The sequence below is a fragment of the Lynx rufus genome, unplaced genomic scaffold, assembly GCF_022079265.1.
Source record: "Lynx rufus isolate CCGP_SWC_20201006 ecotype Redwood Valley unplaced genomic scaffold, mLynRuf1.p SCAF_8, whole genome shotgun sequence".
NCBI classification, from domain to species: domain Eukaryota; kingdom Metazoa; phylum Chordata; class Mammalia; order Carnivora; family Felidae; genus Lynx; species Lynx rufus.
Window position 1 is genome coordinate 105,841,984 of NW_025814896.1, and position 22,625 is coordinate 105,864,608.

General features: G+C 40.1%; 1 protein-coding gene and 1 non-coding gene across 2 annotated transcripts in view; both read right to left on the minus strand.

The window, feature by feature from the left end:
* The window catches only part of MTA3 (metastasis associated 1 family member 3), a 175,783-nt gene that overhangs the window by 120,668 nt on the left and 32,490 nt on the right, over positions 1-22,625 (minus strand). The gene's annotated exons all lie outside the window — the stretch shown is intronic.
* Positions 22,210-22,282, minus strand: TRNAK-CUU (transfer RNA lysine (anticodon CUU)). The gene has a single exon. It is a non-coding gene; the product is annotated as a tRNA-Lys (tRNA).

The window sequence follows — 22,625 nt, forward strand, 5'->3', positions numbered from 1 at the left end:
AAAAACATTAAATGGTCACAATGGCAAAACCGGCATTTAGGCAATGAGAAATTTTAAAAGACCTAATATAATTATCATCAGAAATTGAGTACATGGTAATATATTCTTAATTTTTCTTAAACCGTTTTACCAAGCTGATGAAACATCAAATTTGCTACCTTCTAACAGTTATTGAAGTATAAGTCCCATACTCTATACAGTGATAAGAGAGATTGATACCAAATTAGTTACTATACTTTCTTTACAGCTGGAAAACTTTCCATACAGTTTATGAGTAATAAGGCACTGACTGGAAGCACAGAGGGGAGAAAGAGTAGAGAAGGAAACTGAACAATGGGGATTGTATAAAATTTTAAGGAGCAATATAAATATCACTATACTTAATACTGGTATCTTCTGGGACACCTGGGTGGTACGGTCGGTTAAACGTCCAGCTCTTGATTTGGGCTCAGGTCATGATCTCATGGTTTTTGAGTCCTGTGTCAGGCTCCATGCTGACAGCACAGAGCCTGCTTGGGATTCTCTCTCTCTCTCTCTCTCTCTCTCTCTCTCTCTCTCTCTGCCCCTCTCCCCCCCTCGCGCCCGCTTGCTCTCTTCTCTCTCAAAATAAATAAACAAACTTAAAAAAATACTAATATCTTCTGTTTTAGTAGTATGGGCCACATAATACACAACCCACCAAGGCTCTTACAAATTTCAAAGTTTTAGACTGCAGGATGAGAAAGAAGCCATGGCCAAAAATCTCAGCAAGGCTAATTACACATGCAGGCTGAGAGGGGATGGGACAAAGTGAGTACAAACACTGTCCAAGAAGTGGGGATCAGAGAGCAAATCAAACTAGCCAAATACTCCAGAATATCAGAACATCCAGCTATGGGATTTGGGAGATCAGTCTTTTCAGCAGTAGGTTACAATCAGGAACTTGGGCAAAGCTCTAAAGAATGGGCATGTGACATACACAAGACCAGAGCCAGCCACTGATGAATTTAGGTATCTGAACAAGGGACAGAAGGGAAGGAAGGAGCAGTCATTACTGATTCTAGGTACTTCTGGACTTGAAACTGGGTGTTCTTCAGAATAGACTGGCATTCTAGTAATTCCTACCAGTTAGTTGGGAGGTGTGGAGGGGGAAGTAGACAGGAGGAGAGCCCTCCACAGACTTTTCCCAAGCTTCCTTAGGTCTCTATTTTAATGGAATATCAGCCCACAATGATAAGATGTTACTGGTACAGACCGTACAGAAAAGCAGGTGGTTAAAAATTTGTCTGTAGTTGCATTTAACAAGTATCCAAATGTTTGAAGGCATATTATTGGGACTGAAAATAGCTCAGTATTGATGTAACTCAAGTTTGCCTAGTAAGAAAAATAGTTCTGAAAAAAGGAATAAGCAAGTTGAATAAAATTAGAAGGATTTTGTGACAATTGAGATTTCAAGAAACTATCTGAAGGAAGAAAAACAGTTTGACAGTTTAGAGACAAATATTCAGTAAAGAAAAATCAGTTATATTTCCATCATTAGCAATGAAAAATCCAAAACTGAAATTAAGAAAACAATTTCGGGGCGCCTGGGTGGCTCAGTCGGTTAAGCATCCGACTTCAGCTCAGGTCATGATCTCGCAGTCCGTGAGTTCGAGCCCCACGTCAGGCTCTGTGCTGACAGCTCAGAGCCTGGAGCCTGTTTCAGATTCTGTGTCTCCCTCTCTCTGACCCTCTCCCGTTCACGCTGTCTCTCCCTGTCTCAAAAATAAATAAATGTTAAAAAAAATTTTTTTTTAAAAAGAAAACAATTTCATTTACAATGGCACAATAGGAAAAAAATACTTAGAAAAATATTTAACAAAGGACAAAACTTGCATACTAAAAACTACAAAACACTGTTGAAATAAATCAATCAATAAATGGAAAGACTACGTTCACAGACTGAATGACTTCCTATGGTTAAATGGCAATTCTCCCTAAACTGATCTACAGATTCAATGCAACCTCTACCAAAATTTCAGCAGTCTTTTCACAAAAATTGACCAACAAACCCTAAAATTCATTCAGACATATAAGTGACCCATAACAGCCAAAATAATTTTGAAAAAGAATTTAAAAGGACTCTCACACACCTCCATATTTCAAAGCTACAGCAAGACCGTGTGGTATTAGCATAAGGACAGGCATATACATCAGAGGAAGAGAGTCTAGAAATAAGCTCATACATTTATGGTTAATTGATTTTGGACAAAAGTATCAAGACAATTCATTCACGGGACGCCTGGGTGGCTCAGTCAGTGTCCGATTTCAGCTTAGGTTCCTGAGATCGAGCCCCACAACAGCTCTGCTCTGACAGTGTGGAGTGGAGCCTGCTTGGGATTCTCTCTCTCTCTCTCTCTCTCTCTCTCTCTCTCTCTTGCTCTCTCTCCCCCTCCCCCTCATCTCTCTCAAAATAAATAAACATTTTTTTTTAAAAAGACAATTTGTGGGGGAAAATATCTTTTTTCTACAAATGACACAATTTTTTCCTACAAATATCACACTGGTTTATGAAGAATGAAGAAAGAATGAAGTTTCACTCTCACACCATATACAAAAATGAATGCAAAATGAATCAACCTCCTAAATTTAAGAGCTAAAATTATAATACTCTTAGATAAAATACAGGTATAGACCTTCATGACTTTCGACTAGGTAATGGTTTCTTTACTATGGCACCCTAAAGCATAAGCAACCAAAAAATATTTATGAATGGAATATTAAAATTTTTGTACTTAATTGATAGGACACTATCAAGAAACTAGAGATGGGGCGCCTGGCTGGCTCAATCAGTAGAGCATGTGACTCAATCTTGGGGTTGTAAGTTCAAGCCCCATGTTGGGCACAAAGCTTACTTACAAAAAAGAAAATAAAGTAGAAACAATCCACACCACAGAATGGGAGAAAATATTTGCATACATGTTTCTGGTAAGAATTTAGTATCCAGAATATATAAAGAATTCTTACAACACTTAAAAAAAAAAAAAACCATTAAATAGTGGGCAGAGGATTTCAACAGACATTTGTCCAAGAGATATACAAATGGCCCATAAGTAAATGAAAAGATGTTCAACATCATTAGTCACTAGGGAAATGCAAATCAAAATATACTGAGATATTTCAAACCAACTAGGATGACTACAATCAAAAAGATATAACAAGCATTGGCAAGAATGTGGAAAATTGGAATCTTTGTACATTATTGGTGAGAATGTAAAATGGTGCAGCTGCATTGTTAAACAGTTTGGCAGTTCTTCAGACTGCTAAACATAGTTACCATAAACCAAGTATTATTCAGCCATAAAAAGGAATGAAGTGCTGATGATTTATTCTACAACATAGATGAACTTTGAGACATTATACTAAATGAAACATTATGAAAGTGAAAGACACAAAGGGCCATGTACTATATGATTCCATTTATATGAAAAGTCCAGAATGAGCATATCCAGAGACAGGAGGTAAATGAGTAGTTGCTAGGGATTGGGTGGAGGCGAAACGGGGGAGCGACTGATAACAGGGATGGGTTTCTTTTCGGAGTGATAAAAATGTCCTGGAATTAAATAATGGTTATGGTTGCACAAATTTGTGACTATACTAAAAGTTACCAAATTGTATACAATTTTTATTTAAAAAAAAAGTTTTTTTTAACGTTTATTTATTTTTGAGACAGAGAGAGACAGAGCATGAACAGGGGAGGGTCAGAGAGAGGGAGACACAGAACCTGAAACAGGCTCCAGGCTCTGAGCTGTCAGCACAGAGCCCGATGTGGGGCTCGAACTCGCGGACCGCGAGATCATGACCTGAGCCGAAGTCGGCCGCTTAACCGACTGAGCCACCCAGGCGCCCCATTTTTTAAAAGACGAATTATAGGGGATATGAACTTATCCAAAAGCAAAAGAGCTAAACTTGAGAAAAAAGTAAAATAAAATGCAAAAGGTCAGCGGAGCCACCATCTTCCAGAAGGACCAGCACAAAGGGAAAGAGGCAGCACCTGCCGTATGTTCCCTAGGCCTTTAGAAAACATGGAGCTGTTCCTGTGGCCACATCCATGCTCATCTACAAGAAAGGTGATGTTGCAGACATCAAGGGAAGGGGCACTGTTCAAAAAGCAGTGCCCCACAAGTATTACCATGGCAAAACTGGAAGAGTCTACAGTGTTGCCAGCATGCTATTGGCACTGTTGTAAATCGGCAAGTTTGGGGCAAGATTCTTGCCAAGTGAATTAATGCATGTATTGAACATAGTAATAAGCACTCTAAGAGTAGAGACAGCTTCCTGAACCGTGTGAAGGAAAATGATCAGAAAAAGGAGGACGCCAAAGACAAAGGTACTTGGGTTCAACTGAAGCCCCAGCCTGCCCCACCCGGAGAAGCGCACTTTGTCAGAACCTGTGGAAAGAGCCTGAGCTGCTGGAACCCATTACCTATGAATTCATGGCATGATAGTTACTTAAAAAAAAAAGGGAGAGAAAGAGAGAGAGAGAGACCTCTGGACTGTAAAAACATACACAAACACACAATGCAAAAAAGGCCAAAAGAATAAATTTCAGTACAGTCATGTAATGAAATTCTATTCAGTAGCTAAAAATGCATGAATGATTCCAAGTACGAACATGCATGGATCTCAAAAACTTGATGTTGAGCAAAAAAGCAATCTGTAGAAGGATACATATGTACAATAACATTTATTTTTTTAATGTAAAAACAGTGCTCGATAAAAATACACATATGTATAGCAAAAATATAAAAACATGAATGGAAAAAACACACCAAGTTAAGACATCAATTCACCTATGGAGAAACTAGGAACGGAATGGGGTTGGGAAGGCATACACATGACACTATAAGAATATGAAGCAAATCTGTGAAAATATTAAGAGAAGACAAACCTGGCTGGTAGATTCATAATTAACACTACATTATATCCTCTTTTCTGCTTCCTAAAAATACTCTGAAATAAAAAGTAACAGGACCCAATAGAAGGGTAACAGTCCTTTTCCCTGTACCAAAACTCTAATCCAGGTTAAGCTCTATTTTTTTTTCCTTCATGGAAATAACATCTATAGTTGATAATCATGTCTTTCTTTTTTTAATGTTTATTTATTTTTGAGAGAGAGAGAGAGGGGGAGAGAGAGAGAGAGAGAGAGAGAGAGAGCGAGCGCAAGCAGGAGGGGGGCAGAGAGAGGGAGATACAGAATCTGAAGCACACTCCAGGCTCTGAGCTGTCAGCACAGAGCCCAACTCAGGGTTCAAACTCATGAACCATGAGATCGTGACCCGAGCCAAAGTCCAAGGCTTAACCAACGGAGCCACCCGGGTGCCCTGATAATAATTTCTTTAACCTATATCTTTGTTTTCTTCATCTCTTTCTATCACCTTGCAAAAATGTAAATTTCAACTGGCATTAACCAATTTCTGAAATATATGCAAATAAATATACATATTTATAAATATTAAATATACAAATAAATTTTGGTTTTGAAAATTAAAAAAGGAAGAGAGCAAAATAGAAAAGTAGGACGGCTTGGGAGATCAAAATCAGGCAGGAACTAAGAGTCCAATGCTTTTGTAAAGAAATGCTCAGTCAGTTAAGCATCCAGCTTCAGCTCAGGTCATGATCTTGCAGTTCTGGAGTTAGAGCCCTGCGTTGGACTCTGTGCTGACAGCTCTGAGCCTGGAGCCTGCTTTGGATTCTGTGTCTCCCCCTCTCTCTGCTCCTCCCCTGTTCGTGCTGTTTGTGTCTCTCTCTCTCTCTCTCTCTCTCTCTCTCTCTCTCTCTCAAAAATAAACAAACATTAAAAATTTTTTTTTATTTTAATGCATGAGGGGCCCCTGGGTAGCTCAGTTGGTTAGGTGTCTGACTCTGGATTTTGGCTCAGGTCATGCTCTCACAGTTTGTCAGGCTCTGTGCTGACAGTGTGGAGCCTGCTTGAGATCCTCTCTCTCTCTCTCTCTCTCTCTCTCTCTCTGCCCCTCTCCTGTTTGCTCTTTCTCTCTCAAAAGAAACTTAAAAAAAGAAAGAAAGAAAGAAAGAAAAGAAAGAAAGAAAGAAAGAAAGAAAGAAAGGAAGAAAGAAAGAAAGAAAGAAAGAAACACATGATATAAACAAGAGAGAATACTGGAGTAGATGAAAAGTTACCAGAAGTAAGAAGATCAAATGTAAAGTTGGAAGAAGTCTCTGAGATATGGTACCTGATCTATTCAGACTTTCGCCAATCTCCATGCAGCAGAATCCCCTGCTCTTTGCCACAAAGCAGAACCCACATGAGCTTACGTACTTGTGACAGAATGTCTTGCACTACAATCCATCTGATTTACAATCCCTTGAGAACAAAGCTGGGCCATTTATCTTTGTATTCATGCTCTTTTACTCATGGGGATTCAAGAAATGTTTATAAGAGACTGGGTAAGAATTATCAGGTAACACAAGTCAGTGGCTGCAAGGACAGATGCACAAAGTTAAGACATAAACACTACACAGAGTAACTACCAAAAAGTTACTGTTCAAGGGGCTCCACTTTTCACAATTCTTTCAAGATCTAACAAGGTGGATGGGAGATCAGGCTTCAGAGTCACACTTGAATCCAAAGTCTAGTACCCAATGCTCCCAGTTATGCGACCTTGGGCAAGTTATTTACTCTTTGTAATCCTCAGTTTCTTTATCTGTAAAATGTGTACATAATTCTTCCTCCCTCATAAGGTTACTGTAAGTATTGAGATAATGCACATAAATTGCTTAGCACAATGTCTAACACAGAATTAGATTTTAAAAACTGCTATTACTATATATTTTTTGTTATTACTATTTTTTGTTTGTTTTTTATTTTTTGTTTTTTTGGAGAGAGAGAGGCAGAGGGAGAGGGAGGAGAGAATCTTAAGCAGGCTCCATACCCAGCATGAAGCCTGACACAGGGCTTGATCTAATGACTGTGAGATCACGACCTGAGCCAAAATCAAGAGCTGGAGGCTTGACCACTGAGCCAGCCAGGCACTCTGCTATTAGTATTTCTGTTTTTTGGGTTTTTTTGGTTTTTTTAATGTTTACTTATTTTTGAAAGATAGAGAAAGAGAGAGAGCAGGGTAGGGGCAGATAGAGAGGGAGACACAGAATCCCAAGCCGGCTCCAGGCTTTGAGCTGTCAGCACAGAGCCTGATGCAGGGCTCAAACTCACCAACTATGAGATCATGACCTGAGCTGAAGTTGGATGCTTAACCAACTGAGCCACTCAGGCACCCCTGCTATTACTATTTCTTAAATGACATTTAATATGATCTTTGACATCTGGAAAACAATTCCTATATTCTAAAATAAGGTTCTTGGGGCACATGGGTAGCGCAGTTGGTTGGGCATCCGACTTTGGCTCAGGTCATAATCATGGTTCATGGGCATGGGGCCTGCTCTGGATCCTCTGTCCCCATCTCCCCCTGCCCCTTCCCCACTTGTTCTCTCTCTCTCAAAATAAAAAAATAAGCTTTAAAAAATAAATTACCAAAAAAATGGCTCTTCATTAAGAAGGCAAGTCATATTAAAATAAAAACAAATTAAAAATCTGTTTTCACTTTTTTTGAAAAAGATTTTATTTGTAGGTAATATCTACTGTTTTTAAGCTTTTTAGTCTCAGAACTACTTATTTCTTAAACCGTAGGACCTCAAAGAGCGTTTGTTTAATGTGTTATATCTACCAATACTATATTAGAAATTAAAATGAGGAAATTTTTTTTTCCTGAGAGACAGAGACAGGGAGAATGCCTGCGCAAGAGGAGGGGAGGTGCAGAGAGAGTGGGGGTCAGAGGATCCAAAGTGGGCTCTGCGCTGACTGCAGCAAGCCCGATGTGGGGCTCAAACTCACAAACCATGAGATCATGACTGAGCCGAAGGCAGACGCTTAATCAATTGTGCTACCCAGGCACCCCTAAAATGAAGAAATTTTTAAAACACAAGAAATTACAAGCACACAGTCCACATTATCATGAGAGTGATGATGCCATTGCATGTCATATAGTCTCTGGAAAAACTCAGCTACGTACTCATGAGAGAATTAGTGGAACAATTAAATGACAACTTCAGAGTTATTATGAAAATTGTTCTGTCCTCCAGACCACCCTGAAAGATATTCAGGAGTGACTGATCTCTGCAAAAGAATTACTAACTGAAGTCTAACCTGAAAAGAAAAATAAAAACTGCCTGAAGCAAGACTTTTTTACTTTATTGAATTTAAGAAACCTGCTACAAATTTTATCTTCACATTGTATGATATAATGACTCATAAGTTGTTCTACAGCAAGTTAGGATCCCATCAGAAATTTAAGCTATTTCTGCTTTACATTTATTTATTCAAAGAACACTGCATCTGGCAAAGGCTGCCCAATCTTATAATATATTCAAAGTCCATCTGGAATTTTATACAGCCTTAACATGCCACCATGCATTTTCCCACTTGCTATCAATTTTTAAATTTAAGTAACAAAACAAAAGGATTAGAAGTAACCAAATTTTCCAGCATCACCAGACCACCATCCTCCCCAAATCATTACGGACACAGAAGCCATCATCTTCCTACGACGCAACTCACCTTTCTCCTCTGCTTTGATTAAAAGAACAAAAAACAAAACACAGGGGCGCCTGGGTGGCCCAGTTGGTTGGGCAACCGACTTCAGCTCAGGTCATGATCTCACGGTTTGTGGGTTCGAGCCCCGCGTCGGGCTCTGTGCTGACAGCTCAGAGCCTGGAGCCTGTTTCAGATTCTGTGTCTCACCCTGTCTCTGCCCCTCCCCTGCTCATGCTCAGTGTCTCTCTCTCCCTCAATAATAAATAAACATTTAAAAAACAAAACAAAACAAAACACAAAACCCCCAGTCACTTTCAATCACCAATGGAATCAAAACTAAACTTTCATGGCTGAGAAATTTCCCAATGATCAGTCCTGCCATATGTTGGACCTATTCCCCTCCCAACCCTACCCTTTTCCTGGGAAAGGAAAGAAAGGAAAAAAAGGAAAGAAAGGAAAGAAAGAAAGGAAAGAAAGGAAAGAAAGAAAGAAAGAAAGAAAGAGAAAAAAAGAAAGAAAATTTATTGATGTGCCTACCAATGTGTTCTGAGGATATCTGTGAGGAAGACATAAAAGTCCTGCCCTGATATGGGGCACCTCTGGGCCTCAGTTGGTTGAGTGTCCAACTCTTAATTTTGGCTCAGGTCACGATCTCATGGCTCCAGAGTTCAAGCCCCATGTAGGGCTCTGAGCTGACAGTGAGAAGCCTGCTTGGGATTCTCTATCTCCTTCTCTCTCTGACCCTCCCCCACTCGTGCTCTCTCTTCTCTCTCTCTCTCTCAAAATAAATAAATATACTTATAAAAAAAAAAAAAGTCCTTCCCTGATAGATTATAGTTGACCCAGGATCACAGATAAAAATTTATTATCTCAAGTGTGGTATTATAAACTTCTGTAGGGTGCTCCAGAAGTAGGACAGAGGAAACTAATGTAACCTGAGGGGCCAGCAGAGCCTTCTGTGAAGAAGCATAGCTTAAGTGAGACCTGAAGGAAAAGGGGGGGTTGGGGTGGGTGGGTCCCCATCATTTTTAAACTAGAGAACGCAAGACTGCACAAGGCTGGCCCAGGCCTTATCTGTACTTGAACTTGGCTAGACCATGAGAATTTCCTTCTTCAACTACCTTCACATCTTGTTGACTAAATCAGTGGAGAGCCTCATTTAGGGTGACTGGAACTGTCCTGGTTTTAAAACTGAAAGTTCTCTGTTCAGAGAACCCGTCAGGATGGTTGGTCACCCTAGCTCTCATTTTACTCAACCTGAGTATGACCCTTTGGCCTAATGAAAGAAAACTTACGGTCTCATAATGGTGAAAATTTAAAAGACTAAAAATACCAGATCTCATTAAGAACATAAACCACCTGGAATTCCCATACGTTAACAAACAAAGTAAAAGCTGGCCGGACCACTGTGGGAAATTTTTTGGCAATATCTACCGAAGTAAATTTACACCCACCCCATAAACCAACAATTCCACTTCTAGGTATTTACCCAAGAGTAATGAGAGTTTAAGTACACCAGAAGACTGGTACAAGATGTTCCTAGCAGCTTTGTCATAGGAGCCAAAAACTGGAAACCACTCAGATGTCCATCAACAGAAGAAGGAATACTACTGGGCCAGAGAAAGGAACGAGTGATAACAAGCAAGAGCACCAATGGATCCCACAAGCAGGGAGCTGAGGGAAAAAGTGAGGTAAAAAAGGGGCGCCTGGGTGGCGCAGTCGGTTAAGCGCCCGACTTCAGCCAGGTCACGATCTCGCGGTCCGTGAGTTCGAGCCCCGCGTCGGGCTCTGGGCTGATGGCTCGGAGCCTGGAGCCTGTTTCCGATTCTGTGTCTCCCTCTCTCTCTGCCCCTCCCCCGTTCATGCTCTGTCTCTCTCTGTCCCAAAAATAAATAAACGTTGAAAAAAAAAATTAAAAAAAAAAAAGTGAGGTAAAAAAGAGCAAATACTGTAGGTATTCCATCTGGATGAAGTTAAAAACTTGGCAAAACTGACAGATGGTGGGTAGACATCTGAACAGTGATTACCTGTGGGAGGCAGAGGGCAGTAAGGACCAGGAATGGGCATAAGGAATCCAATAGGGTATTAGAAAGATTCTCTATCTTGAGCTGAGTAGTAGTAATATGGAGGTTTTGTGGTTTTTTTTTAATGTGTATTTATTTTTGAGAGAGAGAAAGAGAGACAGAATGCATGCACAAACCGGGGATGGGCAGAGAGAGAGGGAGACAGAGGATCCGAAGTGGGCTCCATGCTGACAGCAGAGAGCCCGGTGTAGGGCTCCAAATTCCAAATGGTGAGACTGTGACCCGAGCCGAAGTCAGACATTTAACCAACTGAGCCACCCAGGCACACCCAGAGCTGAGTACGTTTTATGTGTACATAAAAATGTACACGTTTAGAAAATTTACTGACCTGCACACGTCACCCATTCCATTGTATTTTATATCTTGACTTAAAACAATTTTTTTTAAAGAACTAGGACTTATGCTTCTGTACAAATGAATTAACAGGGACCAGATCTACCCTCCTGTCAGAAACAACCAAAACAATTCAAAATTAATAAACAATTTAAACAGCAGACAGCGGACAAAATACAGGAAACATCAGTTTTCTTAACACGGGACCACTGGGCATCAGGTGATGAAGAAGAGTAATTCTTGAGAGACAGGAAGCAAACAAGAGATGAGCCCCCTAACATTACTTAACTGCCTTGAGAGAATTTCCTGGCAACAATAGAAGGAGAAGAAACTGAGGCGAAGCCTGGCAGAGTCCCAGAGTTAGGGAGACAAAGCTGAGCAACCAGGGAGATCAAAGCAACTAGAGAGCAAAAGACAGAGTACCAAAGAACAAAGAAAACTTGACACTGGAGGGGGTGATCCTCGATCTCAATACCAATCAAAGCACATGAAGAAACTACCAGAAGCCAAGGAAAGAATCATTGGAAAAGAATCAGAAGGAACAGTGCCCAGTGATCACACAGGGCCATGAACAGATTTGTTCCCAAACAGCTACACTGGAAAAACTCGTAATTCACAGCATATTGGGTAGAGTACACAGAAAAGTCTTGCCTAAGTAATGGGGAACAATTAAGCCCTAGATTGAGCTCTGACTGCTCCATGTTCATTTAACAAAGATATGAAAGTCATAAACACAATAACCAAAAGGATCAAACTGTTTCCAAGTAACCTGAGTGCATCCCAGAGCAAAACTCAGTAAGATTTACAGGAATAGGAAAATATCCAGGACGCAGAAGAGTAAAATTTACCATGTCTATCACACACCTAATAGAAGGCCTAAATTCAAGACTGCCCATACCAACTGTAGGCAGAGTGAAGACACCAAAACTCTCTTACACTACCTATGGGAATATAAAATGGTACAATTACGTTGGCAAATAGTTCACGGTTTCTTAAAAAGCTAAAAATACCCCCTATCACATGGATAAAGCCATTCTACTCCAAGAGAATGTATGTCTGTACAAAAACTTGTAAACAAATAACCACAGCAACTGTATCTGTAGTAGCCCAAAACTGGAAACAAGTGAAATGTCCAATAACAGATGAGTGAATAAATAAATGGTGGTACATCCACACAATGGACTGCTAGGAACAAATCATCAGTGCTGACAGACATACTGTGTTCATGGATTAGAAGACCTAACATTGTTAAGATGTCAATTCCCCTCAAAGTGATTAATGGATTTAACACAATCCCAATCAAAATCCCAGCATGCTTTTTCTACAAGTTGACAAGCTGATACTAAAATTCAGATGGAAATGCAAACGATCTAGAATATAGCCAGCCAAAAGAACTCTGAAAATGAGAAATCAAAGTTGGAGGGCTAACATTACTTGATTTCAAGTATTAAAAAGCTACCATAATCAAAAGCAGATTATTGGCAAGAAGAGCAACAAATGGATCAGTGGAACAGAACGGAAAAGCCAGAAACAGAGCCACACATACGCGACCAACTGATTTGACAAAGGCACAAAAGCAGTGCAAACGGAGAAAAGTGCAAACCTTTCCCACAAACGGTGCTGGAGCAACCGGATATGCACACGCCCCTTGCCCCACAAAGAAAGGAACTTAGGTATGGATGACTTGCACTACATATAAAAATTAATTGAAAGTGGGTGGTAACTTAAATGTTAAATCTAAAACTATAAAACTTCTACAATACAGGAGAAGACTAAATGACAGCAAAGCATGAAAGTAAAATTGATTCATACTTTCTGGAAGGCTCTTTGGGAACATGTATTACTAAAAACCTTAAAAACTGTATACACATGCTCTCTGAATCATACAAAAAGAAAAAAAAAGACAATCCCCAAAAAAAGGTACATTTATTTACTAGGACAGTCACTGAAGCGTTTTTTCGATTCCTTTTTCTCTGTAAACTACTAAACAATCAAAAATAATTCTACAATGGTACACTCTATTTACAGTTGTGAATTATGTGACATATGAATTACCAATATAAGAAAGATGAGCCATCCCATACTATAAAATATAACCTTTTTCAAAGCTTTAAGCCATATGGAAACCAAGGACCAGAAAATTTATAGTCTACCGTGGACAAAATGGAAACAAGAATCAATCAGAGTAGAGGATTACAATAACATTTCTTACAGACATTTTCTGCAGTTTATTTCCCTCTGGGAGCCTTTCACTAATGAGCTTCATAATTTCTCAAAATTTCTTATAATCCTGTCATCCTTTCCTATCCTATTTATAGTCATTTATATGAAAAGATATACAGTCATAAGCAAGTTTTTTAAGTCTTTTCAAATAAGGGGAAATAAAGAAAACATTTCCCCAACTATACAGAGTACTGAGTAATCTGAAAACCACCTCAACAAAGGAAATGGACTTGCTACTTAAACTAGAAAAACACAACAAAGGAGTCAACCATATTACACCTGAAAGGCAAAAAAAAATTATATAAAAACCGGAAATAACATCTTTTATTTTTGCTATCTCTAGAGATGTCTTTCCAGTATCCTAACCTTTAATAATTTTTCGACCAGGTTGAAATTAATTCCTGCCAGGAAGCATAGTTTCACCCACACGCATTTCCAATACTCTTAAATGTAAAAGCAAGTTCGGCCAACCAGCTATTTTTACAACCTTGCCACAAAGACTCACAAGTCCCCACAGAATGAAAATATTCATGCAGCTTTAAAGACTAATGTCAAGAGTGGGGAAAAAACACAAGACAAAGCAAGAGATCGTGGAAAAAAAATTGTGCTAAAAAGAATGAATTTATAAAAAATCTTTATTTATGCAACGAAGCTACACAGAACCAAGATATTGTATCAGATGGTGTCCAAAGCTATACTTTATTCCAAGATCTATAAATACTGGCCAACAGAAAGGTTTAATTTGGCTGTGAAGAAATGTAATTTTTCCACTAAACTATGGGCAGTGGGGAGAGGAGATCATGCTCATAAAGTGGTATGATTGGAAAAGTAACCCTTTAATCGAGGTAAGAACTCTAAACTATTCTTATTTAACCTAAGATACAGTTTACCCTCTATCTTTCACTCAAGGGAATTAAAAAAAAATTCAAGAGTTGATCTGATATGCAGTATCAAACACAGTACACGGAAAACACAAAATAAATAAGCTTCTTTCAACATCATATAGCAACCTAGCCCTCAGCAGTTCAAGGTCTTCCACCAGTGAAATATAATACATCCTTTGGAAGTTTAAAACATTAATGCAAATTCCAATGTGGGTTGAAAACAATTGCTGATTAGAGTAAACATGTAATGGTATTTCATCATTCTATTTCTATATCAGAATGAGAGCTCATCACATAACATTTCTATTCTACCAAGAATGATTTTATTCCCCATTCTTTTTTACTAGTTTAAGGACAAAAGTAGGGCAGAAGAAAGTCTTTTCCCTAAAAACAACTTGAAAATACGCATTCTTGGAATTTAAGTACTTCTGCCTTTCCCTCCTCCAAAAAAGACTCAAACTACAAAAACAAGTTTACATCTAAGAAATGTTAAAATTTAATAAATACTAACAGGGGCACCTGGCTGGCTCAGTCAGCAAAGCATATGGCTCTTAATCTTGGGGTTGTGAGTTCGAGCCCCACGCTGGGTGTAGAGATTATTTAAATAAGTAAACTTTTAAAAAATACTGATAATGTTATGCCAAGGGAATTGACGAAGGGCCTTTTAAAGGGTGCAGCATTGAGCCTGGGTGGCTCAGTCGGTTGAGCTTCCAACTTCAGCTCAGGTCATGATCTCACGGTCTCTGAGTTCGATCTCCGCATTGGGCTCTGTGCTGACAGCTCAGAGCCTGGAGCCTGCTTTGCATTCTGTGTCTCCCTCTCTCTCTGACCCTCCCCCATTCATGCTCTGTCTCTCTCTGTCTCAAAAATAAAATAAAACATTAAAAAAAATTTTTAAAGGTGCAGCACAGGACCTGGGACAATTATTCTGAGCATCAGTTTACAAGGTGTGTAGAGGGGTAGCTCTCTGAGGGAAAGAGGGCACCCGGAGGGCTTCTGAATGACCACAACTTCTCCGTAACTGTAAGCATCTTCATTAGGAAATATGTAAGACATTGTTGCTGTATACTAACCTCTGCCAATAAGTGCTGTACGTATTAAGTAAAATACCTCTTCCAGCTAACTCATAGCTCTTTACCCTGCCCTTGCCCGCTTGTGGATGGTGATGGTGGTGGGGGGTGGATGGTGGTGATGGAGCCGCTGATGGCGGGGGAACAGCAACATGCTCCAGGAAAGATACACGGTGAGGACTCACTGTCCCACACAAGGGAGAGGCCCTAGGCAATGGCAACAACCAGTCTTGTGGGGTTGTGCTTCCCAAACGTGCAAGGGGCACACTGCTGCTCTTCACTGTACACCCACCCACACACTTCTATTCGTCTTATACTTTTTATGACATAATGGGACCTGTGCACTATAGCCCTGAAAGGGGAAACGTTAAGTATGAAAAGAGAAAATGTTTTAAGCCCACCAGCTCTCTATAATGCCTTAAAGTGTTGTTTATTAAACACATAGAATAAAGCCAAGAGCCCTTCTTATATCTTGGATGAAAAAAACAAGATAACAGAGGAAAAGAATAGAGACTATCTGGACTCTAGGTCTAGGATCTGTGTTGTGCCACGATGCCTACTTGGCTCGTAAGGGAAGGAATATGGCCCCTGAAAGCCTTACGATAAATGGGTGAAGGCAGAAGCTGCCATCAAAGATGCCTCTCACCTCAGCTCGGCAACAGAACTGGCCAGATCCAAGAGGATTTTCCTAAGTATTCTCTCCGCCTCTCTGCAAGAAGACTTTCCCATCTATACCGTCCCATTCTTAACCAAAATTGTCATGATACAATTCTCTTTACTCTTTTGTAAAATGTATAGGTGACCAGGGTACTCAAACTTGTGAATGACCATTTCCTAAAAGCATGTGGTATCACTTTAGAAACCCCCCCAACAGGGGTCAGGTGTCCTTCCTAGGTATTTCACCTCTGCCACAGCACTTACTACACCGTGTTAAAACACCACGTGCCTGCGACCCCAGGACAAAAGGCTTTCAGAGCACAGAGTAGTGTCTGGTCACTGTTAACATACCTAGCACCAAGAACAGACACTTGCTCATACAGAGATGCTCAGTGGATTATTTACTGAAGGAGTAAGAACAAGATATTGGAAGGAACATGGCCCACTAAAAAGAAATGGATTTGGGATTTCCAGTTCTAGTTCTAGAATGTCACTCACTTGCTTGATGTATAATCCTGAATAAGGTATACCAAACACGGCAATAATAATCCTTATCTACCACCATCACGATCATCTATCAAAATGCCACTACAGTAAATATTTGGATTTTCTCAACTTCATTCCTTCCCTTTGGAGAGATCTGAAAGCTTAAAGCGAATTCCTAGTTTCCCACACACAAAAAGTTGTGCAAGGAACTGGCATAAAAGGTATTGAGAGGCTATGAGCCCAATGAGGCTGTGGTCACCTTCCTGAGACCCTTAGCAGTTAGTCAGGAGCGGCTGAAAAAGTGAAGCTTTGATGCAGCAACGTCCATTCTCAGGTGTCATGAAAGGAGTGAGCGTCAACAGCTTCTGGATATGACCTCTACAATCTTGGACTGAGGCTTCAGGTGACCACTGCCAACTTCCACTTTCCTGGCTCTGCAGGACAACTGAAAAAGCACGCTGCCAGCTTAGCTGCAGGGAAAGCTTCAGAGGGAGCAGCTTCCCATATGGGTCAGTTCTCTGAACTGTTACGGGAGTCCTCCTGGGGCCGAGCCTAGGATACGACCTTCAGTCTTTCCATTATTTCATAAGCACCTAATTCCCAGTAATAGATCATATGTAGGCTGGTTTTTGTTTCTCTCAAATGATTCCGACTGATATAAAAAGCACTGTTTTCTGCATACCTCATGATTTGCCAGGTACTTTATTCATTGTATTCCACATAACTCTCAAGACAAGGAGGGTAGGTAACAAGGTAGAAAGTATTAGTAAGCCCCTTGTAAAGAGGAAGACACTAAGGCTCAAAATGATTGATTAACCCAAGGCACATGACAAAATCAACATTAATATCCATGTCTGGCTCCAAAACTTGTTTTTCTACACAGCCAAATTGGACAAACATAAAATGGGGTATAGCCATATTTACCTTCTCCAAAGTAAATTTAAAAAAAGAGATAAATAAAACAGAAAAGCAGCAATCAGAGGACAGAATATTGGTCTGTCTAGGTAACCTTGGGTCAAGGACTTAGCCACAAAGTACAGTTTGAACAGATTACGTATAATAAGGTCCTTCCAGGTCTAAAATTCTATAGTTTGAAATGCAAAATGAAAACATACTTTGAGCAATTCTAAATACAGGCTACACGCACACGCGCGCGCACACACACACACACACACACTCACACACACACAAGCACTAATAGAAACACAGGTGGCAATAGGAAGCTACAGAATTCAGTGTGTTATTACTATACCTCAATGCTCAATGAAACAATTTAAAAAGTAATCTGTGGAAAATTTTAGATTAGCTACTGACTACAAAAATTATTTTCATTCAATTAGTCATATGAAAATACAAAACAGGAGTCTACAAATTAAGTTGAAGCTAACACAAACCTTTAAAGAAGCTTAACAAAATCTAATTATTGGAATGCCTCACTTAATAATCAATAAACAATGTGACATCAATTTTAAAGTATTAATAAAGTACTAGCTTTGTTTAGGGGCAGCTGGGTGGCTCAGTCAGTTGAGCATCCAACTCCTGATTTTAGCTCAGATCATAATCTCACGGTTGGCGAGTTCAAGCCCCGAGTCAGGCCCCACGATGGGTAAGGAGCCTGTCTGGGACTGACTCTCTCTCTGCCCCTTCCCTGCTTGTAATTGAATGCGCACTCCCTCTCTCTCAAAATAAATAAATAAACTTTTTTTTTTTTTTTAAAAAGGGAAGTTTAAAAAGATAATAGCAGCCATTAACATTCAAAGTAACGGATCAATAAGAAAATGTGTATCATAAAACATAATTAACTTGTCAAATAAGAAGCCTCGGTAATATTTACAGTTGATAATAATCTGGTTAATGAGACACAAACTTGCCATAACTGCTAATTATAAAATGTCATTCCCCAAAATAAAAACATTTTAAACAGCAAGAGAAAAATGTCCTTATAAATGAACATTTATTACTTTTAAATTTTTTTTTTTTCAACGTTTATTTATTTTTGGGACAGAGAGATACAGAGCATGAACGGGGGAGGGGCAGAGAGAGAGGGAGACACAGAATCGGAAACAGGCTCCAGGCTCCGAGCCATCAGCCCAGAGCCCGACGCGGGGCTCGAACTCACGGACCGCGAGATCGTGACCTGGCTGAAGTCGGACGCTTAACCGACTGCGCCACCCAGGCGCCCCGAACATTTATTACTTTTAATGCTGTAACAAAAAATAGATTTTTGTGCCAACTCCAATCAACTGGTAGTAGCTGCTTGGAAAGGACTGAGAAGGGTCTCCAGGGGCAGAGTTAGGGCTCGGTGTCTCAGATTTGCCATATTTGGCCCTGGACTCCGAAAAGGAGAATGTCAGGCTGACATCAACGTACCTACACACGTAACAGACTAGACTAAGAAGCAACAGACCTATGCGCTATACTCTCATAATGTCAAACTTCCTAAGAAAATACAACAGACATCTAGAATTCGAATATGTTTAGCCTTATCCCTGCTAATAAAATTTGTGGTCAAAGTACAAAAACTGGAATGAAGAAAAAGTTCTTCAAATGCCAGGGTAATTTCTTTTCTTTTTTAATGTTTATTTTTGAGAAAGAGAGAGAGAGAGAGAGGGAGAGAGAGAACATGGGGGAGGGGCGGAGAAAGAGGGAGACACAGAATCCGAAGCAGGCTCTAGGTTCAGAGCTTGTCAGCCCAGAGCCTAATGTGGGGCTAGAACCCATGAACCATGAGGTCATGACCTGAGCCAAAGTCAAACGCTTACCCGACTGAGCACCCAGGTACCCCATCTTTTTTTTTCTTTTCCTTAAGTTTATCTACTTACTTTGAGAGAGGGTGTGATAGGTGTCGGGGAGGGACAGAGAGGGAAACAGAGGGAATCCCAAGCAGGCTCTGCACTGCCAGCACAGAACCCACTAACCTGAGATCATGACCTGAACCAAAGTAGGACACTCAACCGACTGAGCCACCCAGGCACCCAGCCAGGGTAACTTTCTATTGTATTTTCCCTTCTCTCTTTAGTATTCCTCTTCCGAGCACAGCTGGCCCTTTAACATCATGGGCTTGATGTGCAGGGGTCCACTTATAAGTGGACTTGTTTCAATAAAAACAGCATATAAATGTATTTTCTGTTCCTTATGATACACTTAATACATTTTTTTTCTCTAGCTTACTTTATTGTAAGGAGACAACATACAATACGGATAGCATACAAAATGTTAATTGACTGTTTATGTTATCAGTAAACCTTCCAGTCAACAATAGGCTATTAGTAGTTGAGTTTTTGGAGAGTCAAAAGTTATATACGGACATTTTACTGTGCAGAGGATTGGCACCCCACACCCCTGCACAACTCAAGAGTCAACTCTACTACAAATTCGACAAATGGGCTGAACGAATCACGAAATAGACACAGCTGCTAATGAAATAAGTCACCAAAGTATTATATCACAGAATTCTCCAAATAAGCCACACAAAAGGGCTAAGAAATAAAAGAATGACACCAAGTGAACAGAAATCACCAACTTCTGTTACTAGGAATTCCATAAAGAGAACAGAGAGAACAGAAGGACAACACAGGGACACCTGGGTGGCTTAGTCGGTCAAGTGTCCGACTTTGACTCTGGTCATGATCTCATGGTTCGTGAGTTCAAGCACCGCATCAGACTCTCTGCTGACAGCGCAGAGCCTGCTTCAGATCCTCTGTCTCCCTCTCTCTCTGCCCCTACCCTGCTTGCGCTCTCTCTCTCAAAAATAAAAATTTTAAGGGGCGCCTGGGTGGCTCAGTCGGTTAAGCGTCTGACTTCAGCTCAGGTCATGATCTCGTGGTTCGTGAGTTCAAGCCCCACATCGGGCTCTGCGCTGACAGCTCAGAGCCTGGAGCCTGCTTCAGATTCTGTCTCCGTCTCTCTCTGCCCCTTCCCCACTCATGCTCTTTCTCAAATATAAATAAAACATTAAAAAAAATTAAAGTTTTAAAAATAATAAAATTACTAAAATAAATAAAGAACAACACAGAAACAGTAATCTTAGATGAAAACACTCCTGAGCTGAAAACAAAATAAAGGTCCTCCCTCACTTCAACATATTTACCAAAAATAAACAAAATGGTTACTGAAATAAGTCCAACATGTAGACACAGTCTGGTAAAATTTCAGAACACCCATTCTAAAGGAGAAAAGCTTCCAGAGGACAAAACATGTTACCTACAAAAGAGTGAGAATCAGACTGACATCAGACTTCTTATCAACAACACTGAATTCCAGAAGACAATGAGGCAATTGCTCCAAAGTTCTGAGAGGAAACTATTTTGAACCTAGAATTCTATAAAAAGCCAAACTAGCATTCAAGTGTGATGGTAAAATAGAGACATTTTAAGGCAGGCAAAGATTTAGAAAGTTCACCACCCACAGACGCTTGCTGAAAAAAACTTTGATAGCGACACATTTCAGCAAAGCAAAACACAAATGTAATTCAAAAATAAAGATAACTTGGACACAAGAAACGGTAGCAAGAGAACAAATGAGTAAAACGAAGATATAAACCTTAAAAAGCAGCTATGTAATGTAAGATGGACTTATATGTAATAAGTACTGAGAACAGTGTCTGGTACGATGTGCTGTTATTAAGTCATCACTACTTAACTCTAAAATTCCGGAACAAAATGCTGTATAATGTCAACATTGGAAGGTAGAGGACAAGGAAGACAATGTACGCTCAATGTTTTTCCTTATTCTAAGGGGAGAATAACTGGTGGGAAAATATAGGGTTAACCGCGTCCGTTTAAATGTAAGGATATGTTTTTTTCCTTTATTGACTTAAAGATTTTCCCATTACAAATTATTTTAACAAAACTTAATAGAAAACAGGCTTAAACAGAAAAGGAAATATAAGGTGGCCTCTATAAAAAAGCCACGCTATTGTAAGAAATGTAAAATAAAACTATACCAAGGTATCATTTTTTTTTTACCCATTAGATTAGTAAGGATCAAAAGCCTGATAGTAGGAGCGCCTGGATGGCTCAGTCGGTTGGGCGTACGACTCTTGGTTTCAGCTCAGGTCATGATCTCACAGTTCGTGTTTGAGCCCCACATTGGGCTCTGCGCTGACAGTGCGGAGCCTGCCTGGGATTCTATCTCTCCCTCTCTCTCTGCCCCTCCTCCCCCCCCAAAAGTAAATAAATAAACTTAAAAAAAAGGCCCGACAGTAAACGTATTGGAAAGGGATTAGGCACTCATTCACTGATGGTAGGTATAAACTGGTACCCTGAGGCAGGCAATTTGGCAATGTTTATCAAAATTACAATGTACAACCTTGAGACCCCACAATTGTGATTCTAGGAATCTATCCTAAATATAGATACTCTGTTCATACATGCACTAAATGATATGCACTCTGCAGAATTGTGGAACAGTAAAGGATGATAAACCCAGTCCTCCACCAGTATATAGGGGTCAAATTATAGTACAACCTGTGGAATACAATGCAGTCAGTAAAAGAAAGTAATAATATGGAAGGATCTCCAAGATAAATGAGAAAAAAAGCAAGGGCCAGGAAAAGTAATACAGTGCATCAGAAGTCTTCAAAAGGTGAACTTGAACCCCTCTGTGAGTACATGAAGACATTCCATGGGACACAGCAACACAGGTTTAAGGAAGCTGATTTTTTTTTTAAGTGATGAAGATTTTTTTTAAGTTTATTTATTTTGAGAAAGAACGTGTGCACGAGCAGGGGAGGGGCAGAGACAGAGGTAGAGAATCCCAAGCAGACTCCCCACAGCCAGCACACGTCCCAACACGGGGATCCAACCCATGAACTATGATATCATGACCCGAACCAAAATCAAGAGTCAGTTAGATACTTAACCAACTCTACCCATGCAACCTGATATTTTTAATAAGCTATAGGCCCAATGTGGGGCTTGAACTCATGACCCTGAGATCAAGAGTCACATGCTCTACCAACTGAGCCAACCAGGCACCCCCCTAAAGAGATCAATTTTTATTTTTATTTTTAGGAGATCAATTTTCATTTACTTTTTAAAATGTTTATTGATTTTGAGAGAGAGCGGGCCTGCATGCATGCAAGCAGGGGGAGGATCAGAGAGACAGCACAAGAGAGGATCCCAAGCAGTCTCCACACTGTCAGTGCAGAGCCTGACAAAGGGCTCAGTCTCACAAAAAACTGACTGAGCCACCCAGGCGCCTCCAGGAGACCAATTTTTAGATCAACTTCCTCAGATACTAGTTCCTGTTCTGCCTGAGAACTAGCACAAGGTAGAGGCACCTGGCTGACCCTTCTTTTCTCATTTCCACGACCCTC